The sequence below is a fragment of the Oreochromis niloticus genome, linkage group LG20 (assembly GCF_001858045.2).
Source record: "Oreochromis niloticus isolate F11D_XX linkage group LG20, O_niloticus_UMD_NMBU, whole genome shotgun sequence".
NCBI lineage: Eukaryota > Metazoa > Chordata > Actinopteri > Cichliformes > Cichlidae > Oreochromis > Oreochromis niloticus.
In genome coordinates this window covers 34,794,994-34,807,521 of record NC_031984.2, presented here as the reverse complement: position 1 = coordinate 34,807,521, position 12,528 = coordinate 34,794,994, and the positions used below count along the sequence as shown (strand labels likewise).

The 12,528-nt window shown below is 45.7% G+C and overlaps 1 long non-coding RNA gene across 1 annotated transcript; it reads right to left on the bottom strand.

Moving 5' to 3' along the window:
* Nucleotides 1–7,394: 7,394 nt before the first annotated feature.
* LOC112843290 (uncharacterized) lies at nucleotides 7,395–7,915 on the bottom strand. The gene is made up of 2 exons (XR_003215535.1): nucleotides 7,753–7,915; nucleotides 7,395–7,659 (listed from the first exon to the last, which is right to left on the bottom strand). It is a non-coding gene; the product is annotated as an uncharacterized LOC112843290 (long non-coding RNA).
* Nucleotides 7,916–12,528: the final 4,613 nt, after the last annotated feature.

Below are 12,528 nucleotides of genomic sequence, written 5' to 3'. Positions count from 1 at the left end.
GTGAACAGATCAAAACACTGACAGAATCCATGGATGGCAGGCTTTTGAGTGTCCTTGCAAAGAAAGGTGGCTATATTGGTCGCTGATTTGTTTTGGTTTTGTTTTTGAATGTCAGAAATGTATATTTGTGAATGTGGAGATGTTATATTGGTTTCACTGGTAAAAATAAATAATTGAAATGGGTATATATTTGTTTTTTGTTAAGTTGCCTAATAATTATGCACAGTAATAGTCACCTGCACACACAGATATCCCCCTAAAATAGCTCAAACTAAAAACAAACTAAAAACTACTTCCAAAAACATTCAGCTTTGATATTAATGAGTTTTTTGGGTTCACTGAGAACATGGTTGTTGTTCAATAATAAAATTATTCCTCAAAAATACAACTTGCCTAATAATTCTGCACTCCCTGTAGTAAGATGTTCTGGCTTTGCGGAGGGCTTTCTTATAAAGCAGCAAACTATTTCTCCAGGCTAAATGATGATCCTCTAAGTTTGTGACACGCCATTTCCTCTCCAGCTTACGAGTTATCTGCTTTAGGCTACGTGTTTGAGAATTATACCACGGAGTCAGGTACTTCTGATTTGAGGCCTTAGTTTTCACAGGAGCTACAGTATCCAGAGTCGTACGTAGTGAGGAGGTAAAATTATTAACAAGATAATCGACCTCTGTTGGGGTAGCGTTCAGATAGCTGCTCTGCTCTATGTTGGTACAGGGCATTGAAGATGATAACAGTGGGTGGATTATATTTTTAAACTTAGTTACAGCACTTTCAGAAAGACATCTACTGTGATAAAGTCTACTCTCCACTGCTGTGTAATCAATTATTGTAAATGTAAATGTTATCAGGAAATGATCAGACAGCAGAGGGTTTTCAGGAAACACTGTTAAATGTTCAGTTTCTATGCCATATGTTAAAACAAGATCTAGAGTGTGATTAAAGTGGTGGGTGGGTTCTTTTACATTTTGAGAGAAGCCAATTGAGTCTAATAACAGATTAAATGCCATGTTGAGGCTGTCATTTTTAGCATCTACATGGATGTTAAAATCACCCACAATAATTATTTTATCTGAGCTGAGCACTAAATCAGATAAAAAGTCTGAGAAATCAGAGAGAAACTCTGTGTAAGGCCCAGGTGGACGATAGATGATAACAAGTAAGACTGGTTTCTGAGTTTTACAGCTGGGGTGGACGAGGCTAAGCATCAGGCTTTCAAATGAATTAAAAGTCTGTCTTGGTCTCTGGTTGATTAATAGGCTGGTGTGAAAAATTGCTGCCACACCGCCCCCTCGGCCTGTGCTTCGAGATTTCTGGTAGTTAGAATGACTCGGGGGTGTTGATTCATTTAAACTAACATAATCCTCCTGCTGCAACCAGGTTTCTGTAAGGCAGAGTAAATCGATTTGTTGATCAATTATTAAGTCATGTACTAACAGAGACTTGGAGGAGAGAGACCTAATATTTAATCATCCACATTTCACTGTTTTACTCTTTGGTTCAAATGTGGATACTGTATTGCTCTTTCTTTGTGATTTTTTATGTTTAAGTTGTTTATTGCTGGTTTTTAGTTTGTTTTTTGTCTGTTTGGGAGCTGACACAGTCTCAATGGAGATGGGTTTTTGGGGGGGTAGCAGGAGGAGAGAAGCTGCAGAGAGGCGTGTAAGACTGCAACTCTGCTTCCTGGTCCCAACTCTGGATAGTCATATTTTGGGGGGTTTAATAAATTTCTCCATATTTCTAGAAATGAGAGCTGCTCCATCCAAAGTGGGATGGATGCCGTCTCTCCTAACAAGACCAGGTTTCCTCCAGAAGGTTTGCCAATTATCTATGAAGCCCACATTGTTTCTGGGACACCACTCAGACAGCCAGCAATTTAAAGAGAACATGCAGCTAAACATGTCACTCCTGGTCTGATTGGGGAAACAAGAAGAAACAAGAAACAAGAAGAAACCACCCGCAGAACCGGTCTCAGGGTTGAGTGACCATCTGGTGCAACTGGTTGGGGGTGGAGGAGAACCAAAGATTAACAACACACATAGTGAGTGAAAAGGTGAGTGAAGAAACATTCATCATGGAAACTAAATGCCTGTTCAGTGGTTGTTGATCAATGGTGATGACAGTCAAAGGAGTTTGCAAAGAAAAGCGTCTGGACTTTTTAAAGTTGCTTGAAGACGTTTCACCTCTCATCCGAGAAGCTTCTTCAGTTCTAAGGTCAAATGGCCGAGAGTCCCAGATTTAAACCCAGTGGGAGTATCCCCCCCAAAGAGGGACAAAGGACCCCCTGGTGATTCTCTAATCACATGCGCCAAGGTGTGAAAGCGGGTGTGGTACCTAATCAGCCAAGGTTTCGGGTGAGCTCATTGTGAAACCTGGCCCCACCTTGTCATGTGATTTCCTGAGGTCAGATGGCCCAGGATGTGAGTGGGCGTTAAGTCGTCTGGGGAGGGAACTCAAAACTGGATTATAGATGGCAGACAGTTGGTGTCGTAAACCACCGCCTCTGTTCAAAGATGGTCGCTCACAGTGGACATAGATGGCTTCTTTCACTCCTCTTTCAAACCATCTGTCCTCTCTGTCCAATATGTGAACATTGGCATCCTCGAAAGAGTGACCTTTATCCTTAAGATGCAGATGGACTGCTGAGTCTTGTCCTGTGGAGGTGGCTCTTCTATGTTGTGCCATGCGCTTGTGAAGTGGCTGTTTGGTCTCTCCAATGTAGAGGTCTGGGCATTCCTCGCTGCACTGTACAGCATACACCACGTTGTTCAGTCTGTGTTTTGGAGTTTTGTCTTTCGGGTGAACCAGTTTCTGTCTGAGTGTGTTGCTGGGTCTGAAGTACACTGGGATGTCGTGCTTGGAGAAAACTCTCCTGAGTTTCTTTGATACACCGGCTACATAGGGGATGACAACGTTGTTGCGTCTGTCTTTCTTATCCTCCCTCGCTGGTGTCTGATCTTCTTTTCTGTGCCTCTTTGCTGACTTTATGAACGCCCAGTTAGGATAACCACATGTTTTCAGTGCTTCCTTTACGTGTGTGTGTTCCTTCTTTATCCCTTCAGGCTTAGAGGGAACATGTTCTGCCCGGTGGTGTAGGGTCCTGATTACTCCAAGTTTGTGTTCCAGAGGGTGATGGGAGTCAAAGAGGAGGTACTGGTCCGTGTGTGGGGGCTTCCGGTCTAAGCCTGCAGGGATAAAGAAGGAACACACACACGTAAAGGAAGCACTGAAAACATGTGGTTATCCTAACTGAGCGTTCATAAAGTCAGCAAAGAGGCACAGAAAAGAAGATCAGACACCAGCAAGGGAGGATAAGAAAGACAGACGCAACAACGTTGTCATCCCCTATGTAGCCGGTGTATCAGAGAAACTCAGGAGAGTTTTCTCCAAGCACGACATCCCAGTGTACTTCAGACCCAGCAACACACTCAGACAGAAACTGGTTCACCCGAAAGACAAAACTCCAAAACACAGACTGAACAACGTGGTGTATGCTGTACAGTGCAGCGAGGAATGCCCAGACCTCTACATTGGAGAGACCAAACAGCCACTTCACAAGCGCATGGCACAACATAGAAGAGCCGCCTCCACAGGACAAGACTCAGCAGTCCATCTGCATCTTAAGGATAAAGGTCACTCTTTCGAGGATGCCAATGTTCACATATTGGACAGAGAGGACAGATGGTTTGAAAGAGGAGTGAAAGAGGCCATCTATGTCCACTGTGAGTGACCATCTTTGAACAGAGGCGGTGGTTTACGACACCAACTGTCTGCCATCTATAATCCAGTTTTGAGTTCCCTCCCCAGACGACTTAACGCCCACTCACATCCTGGGCCATCTGACCTCAGGAATTCACATGACAAGGTGGGGCCAGGTTTCACAATGAGCTCACCCGAAACCTTGGCTGATTAGGTACCACACCCGCTTTCACACCTTGGAGCATGTGATTAGAGGATCACCAGGGGGTCCTTTGTCCCTCTTTGGGGGGGATACTCCCACTGGGTTTAAATCTGGGACTCTCGGCCATTTGACCTTAGAACTGAAGAAGCTTCTCGGATGAGAGGTGAAACGTCTTCAAGCAACTTAAAAAAGTCCAGACGCTTTTCTTTGCAAACTCCTTTGACTACGATGACCTGGATGAATGAGAACCTTCACAGACACAATGGTGATGACAATTTGGATATTAAAGGTAAAGGAACTGAGCTCACAGCCCATTGTTCATTCAGTGGGCTGGTTTCAGTAAATGTGCTGTTTATAAGGTTTAAAACCTGCTGTGAAGAAGGTCAGCGACAGTCAGGTTTCTGTTTTGACGTGCCGTTGCCCCATCAGTTAATTTTGGTATGTAAACACCAGTTAATACAGCAGAGGAGAATTCCTTTGTAAATAATATGGGCATACACTGACAGCAAAACCTTCCAGTTCCAAATAGTAATGATGTGCAATACCACTGATTTCCATTCTGCTCTGATACTAAGTAAAATATGTTCATTAACAGGAACACAGTGGAAAGTAACTATATTATAGTAAGTATAGGAATTATATACTAACTATAATATAAACTAAATATATTATTGCGTTATTATTCATTAATTTATTAATATTCATTTGAACAATTGGGATCCTGTAGTTTTAAACATGTGGGAAATTCCCATTGGTTTAACATCAACACAAAAACCTAAACCTAGACAGCGGTCACTTTCCAAGAGACACTCGCTAGACTAGTTTCACTAGCCATGGCTAGTGCTCCCGCACCCCTACCCACTCCGTTCATCCAGCAGACTCCAGGTTCTGTCCGCAAACCCCTCCTCTGCCGCCGTTCATGGGGGAGTAGGACTTCTGTGGGGATTTTCTGGCAGGTCTCAAATGCAGGACTCAGAGCTGTGCAAGCAGAACAGGTTTTTTTTGTTTTTTTTTACAGCACCAGGTGAGATATGTTCATATATACAGTCAATGAGCCTTGAGGGTTCCAGGGGTCCCGAGGGAAGGTCCAGGGCTGGGCCGGAAAACACTCACTCACACTCCTCTTCCACAAATCCGTGATAACCACTACACTCAGTCCAGAAATCCATGCTGTGCCTCACTCACACTGTCGCTCATCCAGGCAGGGTCCAGGGAAACAGGCGGGAGAACAACAACTAGTAAACCATCGAGGACATTAACGGAAAGAAGCACCAGAAAAGAGCCGGGCTACACTAACTGAAGTGAGTACAACAATCCAGCGAGGACCAAAACTCCACTGAGGCCTTAAATACTGCCAGGAGTAATCAGCTGGGATGAACAGCAGATGAGAATGGCGTGGGCGTTGAATCCAGGATGGCACAGAATCCCAGGTGTCGCCCTGCCGGAGAAGGTGAGCACAACCACCAGGCCTGTTGCCCAGTCAGTCGTCAGTTACTTGGTCTCTGGCGGGGTATCCAGTCAGTCACGGAGTTTTCCATCAACTTTCACATCAAAGCTGCAGAGACAGGATGGGAGGATAGTGCATTGCACAGCGCCTTTGTGAACGGTCTTTGCCAAAGTATGAAAGAGGAGCTCAACACATGCAACGAACCAGATGGTTTCAAGGATTTGGCCATAAGAATAGATAACCCCCTTCGTTAGAGAGAGAGAGAGAAAGGAAGCAGTCCTGTGTTGGAGTGGGTGAGATATTAATGCATCAATAATAAGCTGCATCGTTGCCCAGTCAGTCGTCCAGCATACAGCAGACCGTGACAGCTACGTGCTATTCCAACATTTTACCCAGGCTTTTTCTGACAATGCTGTTAAGATTTCTAAAGTAACTGGCTCCCTTTGTGACTGTGCCCTGTGGCTCCTCTTTGGCTCTTGACGAAGGCGGTCGCACTTTTCTCCTCTCCCTTTCCCTTATCTTCCCTGCTTAGCTTCTTGTGTCCTTGTCTAGTCTCGTCTATTTTCTACTCTTGCCCTGGAACACTATCTCACAGTCTGTTCTCTAAAACCTAAAAGAGGAATTATGGATTTGATCAGCTGGCTTAGCCCTGGCTTATTGAAGATTAAAGAAAGCGGAATCGGCTGTGATTGAAGCGATGGGACGGGACGTGACTTCTCAAAATGGGCTCATTGAACACAGCACTGATAAGATCTTGGAGAAGCTTGAGGCTGCCGTGAACACTCAGACTAAGACCTCTGAGTGAAAATTGGATAACATCTTGGAGAAGCTCACGGCGGTCATGAGTTCTCAGAATTTGCTCTTTGAGCGCAGGATTGATAACATCTCGGGGAAGTTCACGGCTCTCCAACGGGAGATTGAGAGACCAGTGTCGGACTGCTAGAACGGCTTTGAAATTCACATGAGTTGTTCGCAGTAAAGGAAAAACCACCATCATTTCATGCGGCTATCATATCGGCGCCAGCTGTGGTCTCAAGGCTGGAGCTGAACATCACCCTGATAACAGATGGTGTTTAGACTGTTCCTCCCCTATGCAAGGCCACCTGGGTCGGCTGGATGACTGTTTACTTAGCCTGGTAGGGTGAAGGACACTGTCTCAGCTAACTCAGGACAAACATACACACACACACACACACACACACACACATACACTGATACACACTCATCCCCCCTCCCTTTCCAAACGCCTTCGATGCTTGTTCCCTCCCGGGGCAGATGGCGGGTCGACTGGACCATCGTAGACATGCTGCAGGATCAGATGCACTGTCTACACCGGCTCGCTCTTACCCTTACCCACCCCTGTTGCCTGTCTTGTGTTTCTATGGTGTATTGACAGTCATGTGCTTTTTGTGCCGGGGTGTTTTATCTGTTCTCAAACTGTTCTCTCAGCAGGAGCTCAGTCTGAGTGGAGTTTTTTTCTCCTCCTCTCACCTCATGTTATGTATTTTTGTTGTTTTTTCCTATCAGCCTACCTCTCTGACATGTCTTCCCAATGTGATGGGAATTTGCATAATTATGATTAAGGAACTGACCTCATAGCCCATTGTTCCCTCAGTGGGCTGGTTTCAGTCATTATGCAAATGTACTGTTTATAAGGTTTGGGGAAACCTGCAGTCAGCTGAGACTGAAGAAGTCACTTGGATGAGTGACGAAACGTTTCTCCCACAAAACGCTACGTCCAGATGAACAGAATCACTTTTGGAGATTCCCAATGTGATGTTTGTGTAAAGTTTGGTCAGAAGGTTCCTTTGCAAGTGCGCATGCGCCATTAGCGTGCTGCCTGCTCTAACCTATAATTTCCTTCGGGATTAATAAAGTATACTGATTCTGATTCTGATTCATGTCTCACCTTGCATCCTCTCAAGACCCTCTCCTATATGCAGTTCATCCGCAACTTTAAGGCAGATGAACTGTGTAACACACCCAATAAAAAAGATTCTAGGTCTGACCAACCGTCTCAGCCGTGGGCAAAAAGATGACAGTCAATAAAATTCTAAAAGATAATTTATTGACAAATAATCAAGAGATAAAAGATAAAACAGTCCAGTGTCCCATTTATGAATCAAATAAAACACACAGTCCCAAGGCCAGAGCCAGCTATGCCACACTGCCAGTTGCACTACACGTGTTGACTTCAACAGGGTTAGAAGTTGTCCTCGGAGACCCACCACCCTGCAAGTAGATAGCCAGTGGTCACTCCAGCCTCTGCAACTCTGCTGCCGTTAGGCTGTGGCATATAATAGGCCCTGGCCTGCACAGAGAGACAAAATGACACATTCACTATAGAATTCATAGCACAAAACCCATCCATCCCAAACATACCAGATTTCATCACATTACATACCTGCACAGAGAGACAAAATGACACAGCAGTGTTTGTAGTGTGGGCTATAAGTAGACCAGTGTATCAGCGCAATCAAGTACACCTGCCTCTAATTAGTCCAACCCCATTCCAGCCATTGGCTCACCAAAAATGTGACACACACACACAACCACTCCCAATCCAGTGCAACTTCACACAATAATATGGAGCTGAATTAACACAGGCACATTAGTCTACCATGTTACAAACTGCATAGTTTTCACTGTACTTTTCACCACCCTCAGCACACTGATGAAGCGGCTCGGCAGTTACTTGGTCTCTGGCGGGGTATCCAGTCAGTCACGGAGTTTTCCATCAACTTTCACATCAAAGCTGCAGAGACAGGATGGGAGGATAGTGCATTGCACAGCGCCTTTGTGAATGGTCTTTGCCAAAGTATCAAAGAGGAGCTCAACACATGCAACGAACCAGATGGTTTCAAGGATTTGGCCATAAGAATAGATAACTGCCTTCGTTAGAGAGAGAGAGAAAAAGGAAGCAGTCCTGTGTTGGAGTGGGTGAGATATTAATGCATCGATAATAAGCTGCATCGTACGAGGCTCACACCAGAAGAGTGCTGGAGGAGGTTTGAGGAGTGGGTATGTTTGCACTGAGGGTTGCCGGCTCATTTCGTTTTGCTTTCTCCTCCCCTGGGGCCCCCGTCCTGTTAGGTTACCCCTGGTTTGAACGCCATAATCCTCGTATCATATGGTCCATCCGCCATATTGAGAGTTGAAGCAGCCATTGCTTGTCACACTGTTTACGGTCCTCTTTCCCACTTACACTTGTTACTACCCCTAGACCGGCACCTCTGGAGCTAGATCTCGCTTCAGTGCTGGAGGTTTATCATGACCTAGGACCTGTTTTCAATAAACACCAGGCACTTTCACTCCCTCCTCACCGCCACTATGACTGTGGAACTGAGCTATTAAATAATATCCTCTGCCTCTAATCTCATCTCCTTTTGAGCCATTGCAGGAAGCTGTCATTTTCACAAAACTGGACCTCTGAAACACTTATCTCTTGGTGCCATTATCAGAATCAGAATCAGAAAATCAGAATCAGAATCGTGTTTATTGGCCAAGTATATGTGCAGACACATACAAGGAATTTGGTTCCGGTAGATGGAGGCTCTCAAGCACAGCAATGTAAATCACACACACACACACACGTGTCTATATATACATTACACATGCATACATATACATAGACAAAGCTGTGTAAACCAACTATAAATAACTAATCTAAACTTATATACATAAAATACAGAAATGAAATGAGGTGGAATGAATACTACAGAATGTACATCAGGTGCAGTTGCAGTCTGGCAGTGGGAGCAGTGTGACAGGTCAACTGTTTAGGAGGGAGATGGCGAGGGGAAAGAAACTGTTCCTGTGTCGGGTGGTCCTGGTCTGCAGGCTTCTGTACCGTGTGCCAGAGGGCAGCAGGTCAAAAAGTCTGTGTCCAGGGTGTGAGGGGTCTGTGATGATTTCCCCTGCCCGTTTCCTGGTTCTTGAGAGGTACAGATCCTGGATGGAGGGCAGGGGGGCGCCGATGATCCTTTCTGCTGCCCGTACAGTCCGCTGCAGTCTGCACCTGTCCTGTTTAGTGGCTGCACCATACCAGACTGTGATGGAGGAGCACAGGACAGACTCAATGACTGCAGTGTAGAACTGGATCAGCAGCTTCTGTGGAAGACTGTACTTCCCCAGTTGTCTCAGGAAGTACATCCTCTGCTGGGTCTTTCTGAGGATGGAGTTGATGTTGGTCTCCCACTTCAGGTCCTGGGAGATGGTGGTACCCAGGAACTTGAAGATCTTCACAGTCGACACCGGGCTGTCTGATATGGTGAGGGGGGGCAGAGTTGAGGGATGTCTCCTGAAGTCCACTGTCATCTCTACAGTTTTAAGAGTGTTCAGCTCCAGATTGTGCTGACTGCACCAGAGTACCAGTGGCTCAACTTCCTGCCGGTATGCAGACTCATCACCATCCTGAATGAGGCCAATGACGGTGGTGTCATCTACAAACTTTAGGAGTTTAACAGCCGAGTTCTTGGAGGTGCAGTCATTAGTGTAGAGGGAGAACAGTAGTGGTGAGAGGACACATCCTTGAGGGGCACCAATACTGAGGGACCGAGTTTCAGAGGTGATCTCCCCCAGCCTCACTAGTTGCTTTCTGTCTGTCAGGAAGCTGGTGATCCACTGACAGGTAGCTGGTGAAATGCAAGTTACCAGGCGGTCGAGGTGTTGCAGGATGCAATGCAGCCCCATGTTCACTGCATCATCCACCGACCTGTTTGCCCAGTAGGCAAACTGCAGAGGGTCCAGCTGGTGGCCTGTAATGTCCTTCAGATGGGCTAACACCAGTCGTTCGAAGGATTTCATGACCACAGACGTCAAGGCGACAGGTCTGTAGTCATTCAGTCCTGTGATGGTGGGTTTCTTGGGAACAGGGATGATGGTGGAGCATTTGAAGCAGGAGGGAACTTCACACAGCTCCAGGGATCTGTTGAACGTGCGAGTAAAGATGGGAGCCAGCTGTTCAGCACAGGTTTTGAGGCAGGAGGGTGAGACACCGTCTGGTCCGGGGGCTTTCACGGGCTTCTGTTTCTGAAATAGTCGGCTCACATCCTCAGTGTGTATTTTGAGTTTCAGGGAGGAGGAAAGGAGGGTGAGAGGTGTGATGGAGGTCGTTGAGTCTGGATTGGAGAGGGTGGTGGTGGTCGTTGAGTCTGGAATGGGGAAGGTGGTGGTGATCGTTGAGTCTGGATTGGGGAGGGTGGTGGTGGTCGTTGGGTCTAGATTGGGGAGGGTGGGGGTGGTCGTTGAGACTGGATTGGGGAGGGTGAGGGTGAAGGGGGGAGAGGTGGAAGGTGTGTTGGGGTCAGTGTCTGAAGCAATGTCTCTGGGGAGGGGAGGGTGTGGCGTGGGAGCCTGTCCGTCTCAAACCTGCAGTAGAAAGTGTTTAACTCGTTGGTCAGGTCTTTGTTTGCTTCAACAGTGGGTGGGGGGCGTCTATAACTGGTGATTTCCTGCAGGCCCCTCCACACTGACGCAGGGTCGTTGGCTGAGAGCCGTTCTTCCAGCTTCTGGGAGTAGATCCTTTTAGCTGCTTTGATCTCCTTGGTCAGTGTGTTCCTGGCCTGCTTGTACAGGGCCCTGTCACCACTTCTGTAGGCGTCCTCCTTGGCCTTACGAAGATGTTGGAGTTTAGGAGTGAACCATCATCATCATCATCATCATCGTTTATTTATATAGCACTTTAAAAACACACAAGGCTGACCAAAGTGCTGAACAATAAAACATAATAGATACCATAAGAATAATAAATACAATAAAATAATGAACATAGCAAAAACAATAAAATATAAGTAAATAGAAGTCAGTCAACCACTGAGTCAAAAGCCAGTAAATAAAAATGCGTTTTCAATCTGGATTTAAAAACCATCACTGATGTCGATTGCCTAATGTGAAGAGGAAGATTATTCCAAAGCTTAGGAGCCACAATAGAGAACGCTCGGTCTCCTCTCAGTTTCAACCGTGATTTGGGGACTGAGAGCAACAACTGCTCAGCTGACCGGAGCGAGCGAGTGGGGACATAGGGCTTCAGCAAATCAGACAAATAAGCAGGTGCCAGACCATTTAAAGATTTAAAAACCAATAAAAGAACTTTAAAATGAATCCTAAATTCAATTGGAAGCCAGTGCAGGGAGGCCAGGACCGGAGTAATGTGCTCAAATTTCCTTTTACCAGATAAAAACCATGCTGCAGCATTCTGTACTAGTTGCAGGTGTGTCAGAGTGCCCAGTCCAACCCCTATTAAAAGGGAGTTACAATAATCCAAGCGTGAGGTTATAAAAGCATGGATAACAGTCTCCAAGTCACGTCTTGAAAGAAAAGGTTTAACCTTCGACAGACGCCTGAGGTGATAGAATGACGATTTCACCACCCCATTCACGTGGCCATCAAAGGTAAGTGCAGAGTCGATTTTTAACCCAAGATTAGTAATCGAGCTCTTCAGGTGAGGGGTCAGAGCAGCAAGGTCAACATCAGGCATATCAGAGGAGCGATTCGGGCCAAACAGAATTGCTTCCGTTTTACGTTCATTAAAATTTAAAAAGTTTTGAGCCATCCATGACTTAACATCACTAAGGCAATCAAGCAGGAGTCTAATTTGGGAGCTATCAGAATGACTGAAAGGAAAATAGAGCTGGCAATCATCAGCATATAGATGAAATGAAACATTGTGTTTACGAAAGATCGCACCCAGTGGCAGGAGATACAATGAAAACAGTAATGGCCCAAGAATAGATCCCTGTGGTACACCCCATGACAGAGGGGCCACAGAGGACGATAACGAGCCCAACTTAACACAGAAGCTCCTGTTTGAGAGATATGATTTTATCCACAGGAGTGCCAAGCCAGAAATGCCCACACAATGCTGTAATCGAGAGATCAGCAGGTCGTGATCTACTGTGTCAAATGCAGCAGTCATATCTAGTAGTATAAGCACTACATGTTTACCACAGTCTGTCGCTACAAGAATATCGTTCATAACCTTTATGAGAGCTGTCTCTGTGCTATGAAATGGCCTAAAGCCGGACTGAAAAACTTCAAACATTTGAGAGTTGTTTAGATAATCCATCAGCTGAGTGTGAACAACCTTTTCCAAGATCTTACTCAGAAAAGGAAGTTTAGAGATGGGTCTAAAATTTGACATTACTGAAATATCTGAGCCTGGCTTCTTAAGTAAGGGATG